The following is a 4,134-nucleotide window of genomic DNA, read 5'->3' as shown; positions in this document are numbered from 1 at the left end:
TTTTTCTGTGTAGATGGTACGCAGAATTGAACCCAAGGCTTCATGCATGCTAGGCAAGCACTCTACCACTACACCACGCCCCCGGCCCTATTTCTGGAATTTTTGTGTGGTTAATTGTAGATAAGATTCCATTGGACTTTTCTACCTGGGCTGCCTTCAAACCTCCATCTACATGCATAGCAGCTAGAAGGTACAGGTATGAGCCATTAGTGCCCTCCTTCCCTTTTTTTTTTTGGTAGCTTCCATAATGAGTATTAATATTTATTAACATCTATTGTTATTATGCAGTAGCAATATTTGTTATTAATTGGACTATTAATTGGCCATAAATGCCAGCTTTGTATTTAGGTGTGTGTGTGTGTGTGTGTGTGTGTGTGTGTGTGTATGTGTGGTTCTACTATTTGAGCCATACTTCCATTTCTGGCTTTTTGCAGATTAATTGAATGTAAGAGTCAGATTTATCTTTCCGTCAGCAGGCTTTGAGTTATGATTCTCCGATCTCAGCCTCCTGAGGCACTAGGACGATAGCCATGAATCCCTGGCACCTGTTAGTATTTATTTATTTATTTTGTATTTTCCTTTGAGGCAGGGTTTCACTATTTGGTTCAAAGTTGTCTCAAATGTGTGACCCTCCTATATTTGTGCTCCCCATCCCCAAGTTCCAGTATTACCAGAGTAACCCACACACTCAATTCAGTTCTATATTTACAATAATTAGTTGAGGGGCCGGGAGTGTGGCTCAGTGGTAGAGTGCTTGTCTAGCATGCACGAAGGCCTGGGTTTGATTCCTCGATACCACATACATAGAAAAAACTAGAGGTGGTGCTGTGGCTCAAGTGGTAGAGCTCTAGCCTTGAAAAAGCCCAAGGACAGTGCTCAGGCCCTGAGCTCAAGCCCAGGACTGGCAATAATAATAATAATCATAATTATAACGATAATAACAATTAGTTAATATTCCACTGAAAACAGCTGTGTTCAGGCTGTACCAATGGAAACAGGCAGACATCCACAATCACCAACAAGCATCACACCATGTGTAAGATACAAAGAAAAAGGCAGGCGGGGACTTTGGCTCAAGTAGAAGAAGAACCGTCTACAAAGCTTGAAGCCTGACTTTAAACCCCCACATGGACATAAAAAAAAAAAAGAAAGAAAGGGCTAGAGGAAATCAGGCCTTTGACAGCACCCCACTCTCAGGTGATGTCAAATGGGCAGGCATTGTTCTGGTCAGGACTTGCTATGGCACATATTAATAATTGGGCCAAATTTTATTAAAACAATTTCCTTACTTTTATAATTGATATTCAGTCAGGATGGATGCGTTTGACTATAATTTTTTGGATTCAGTTTTTAAAAGGATTGTTAGATTTCCACACATGTTTTTAATACGTTCAAAAAAAAAAAGAGATTTACTTTTTTTTTTTTTTGTGCGTCATGGGGCTTGAACTCTGGGCCTGAGTGCTGTCCCTGAGCTCTTCAGCTCAAGGTTACCAACCTACACCTTGAGCCACAGCCCCACTTCCCATTTTCTAGTGATTAATTGGAGATAAGAGTCTCATGGACTTTAGTGCCCAGGCTGGGTTTGAACGGCGATCCTCAGATCTCAGCCTTCTGAGTAGGTAGGATTACAGGGCGTGAGCCACTGCGCCTGGTAAAAGAGATTTACTTTAAGTATCTTAAACATCCATGGGAGGATTCAAAGATGACTACAACAGAATCAATTTCTAGGTCACTCTTTGTTGGCAGCTGTTGATTTCAGTAGACCATTCCTCAGGATTATGAAGATTTACATGAATACTTAAATTTCAATTAGAGAGAAGTTCCCATGGAAGTCTGCTCGTCTGTCTCTCTTATTGAGACAACTACTGCCTGTGTGGTTACTGAACATAGGTACTGCATAAATACAGTAACCACATTCCATAGAATTTTGATGGGTTTATGGGCAAATGTAGGGAATTATTTTGGCTATTTCTTGGTGGATGTTTTCCACAGAGAGAAGCTGTGTTTCATTATTTCCTGTGAGGTGATGTGTTTCTCAGTGGCAGCTTACCTATTTTTAGGATCACTGGACATCTGGCCAGTTTTTACTATTTATAACAATTCTTTCTTCAGGCAAAGAACCAAATTTCATCAGTCCTTTCATCATATTTATATGCCTGTAAAGGAATGCATTACTGGATCTCCTACATTTAGTGGAGCTACAGTGCACATGTATATCTGTGTATTTTTCTTCTTAGGAAATGGCTTAAACTTCTTTACAACACAGGGAATTCTCATTTACCTTGTTTCACAAGAGCCTTTTGCTGCCCTTCTAGTTTTATAGTCCTGACTCCAGATGAAGGGAAGTGGGCACCTGAGTTAGGCCTCATAATTGTTTAGCTTTCCTCCCAGGCATAATAGGTTCAATTTAATACCATGTGTCTGTAGACAGCTTTGAGCAAACGATGTGAATCAGCTAATTTCTCTTCTGTTCCCTTCACTCTTATCTCAAATTCTCCAAGGTAGGACTTGACTTCTATCTACATGTTTCCAAGAAGGGGTTCAATTAATAACTGAGGAGAACTGGGTGATGGGTGGCTGAAGTTTTTAATCCTAGCTACTCAGGAGTCTGAGATTTGAGGATTACAGTTTGAAATCAGCCTGGAAAGGAAAGTGTGTGAGACTTTTTTTTTTTTCCAATTAACTACCAAATAGCTGGAAGTGGAACTGTGGATAAAGTGGCCAAGTGCTTTTTTTGAGCTGAAAAGCAAGAAGTAGCACTAAGCCCCTAATTTTCAAGCTCCAGTCCTGGTGCGTGTGTATTCATGGCCTGCACATGTGCTCATGGCATGCACATGTATATACCTAAAGCTTTAGAATTTTTTTTTTAAAGCTTCAGAATTTTAAAGGAAAATGGGGTGAGTGAGTTTGACCTGGGGTACATGGTATATATGTATGGAAATGTCAGAATACATCTTTCCTTGTACAATTAAAAAATCAGTTTTAAAAATTGTATTTTAAGGGCCGGGAGTTTGGCCTAGTGGTAGAGTGCTTGCCTAGCACACACGACGACCCAGGTTCGATTCCTCGGTACCACATACATAGAAAAAATGTCGGAAGTGGTGCTGAGGCTCAAGTGGTAGAGCTCTACCCTTGAGAAAGTCCAAGGACAGTGCTCAGGCCCTGAGCTCAAGCCCAGGACTGGCAAAAAAAAAAATGTATTTTAAATTGTAATCACAGATTGAATATGTTTTTTCTAGGCACATATTGTAGATAATCTGATAATTTGATCTTTCACATAACATGTATATTTAAACTTTGCTGGGTAATGTTTAAAATGTTCACTTACAATCTCGGCTGGACTTGCTCAAGCCATGTGTGCCCCTTCTCCATGCCAGCTGCTGTTAAGGTGTCAGCATTTGATACCTGTTGTAGACTATCCTTCCCAACTTTTCTCTTCTAACCCCCAACTTGTGTGTCGCCCTTCTGTCAGTGCTGGGCTTGTAAGTGTTGCTTTTAACATTGTCTCAGCTGTTAGCAAACTAGAAGGAACTAGAGGCCAACAGTGCACGCCTGTAATCCTAACTACTCAGGAGGCTGAGATCTAAGATCTGCTTTTGTTTATTTTTTGTTGTTTTTGTGTTTTTTTTGCTATGGTAAATGTTAATAATTCATAGATTAATCTCATTCTAGAAATATCTACATGTTCACTTGAGATTACCTTGAAGAACACTTTGAATTCTCATAGTAATTCTGGACTAATGATTCCTGTGGTGAGGTGATTTAGGAGGGGCTGGGGAAAGGAAAATGGGAGAAAAGCATGGGAAGGGGTATCAATGTTCAAGAAACAATGTACCCACGACCTGACAAATATAACTGTAACCTCTATATTTGTCACCCTGACAATAAAATGCAACTAAAAGTAAAAACTTCCTGTGGTGAAGTGTGTGTCTGACTAGAAGAATCTTTTTCATTCTCCCACTGATTTTTGTATTTTCTACATATTTAATGTTTTATTTTATTCTGTTTCCACACATGTTGTATGTAAAAATAGATATTTATTTCAATTTCTGTACCCTTTGTCTTATATAAGTTTATCCGATGTGGGGAGGGGAAGAGGAAGCACAGAATTGGTGGAACAAAGTGTGAACCCAC

Source organism: Megascapheus bottae, chromosome 1, assembly GCF_031878675.1.
Source record: "Megascapheus bottae isolate mThoBot1 chromosome 1, mThoBot2.hap1, whole genome shotgun sequence".
NCBI lineage: Eukaryota > Metazoa > Chordata > Mammalia > Rodentia > Geomyidae > Megascapheus > Megascapheus bottae.
Note: the sequence above shows the minus strand (reverse complement) of the source record.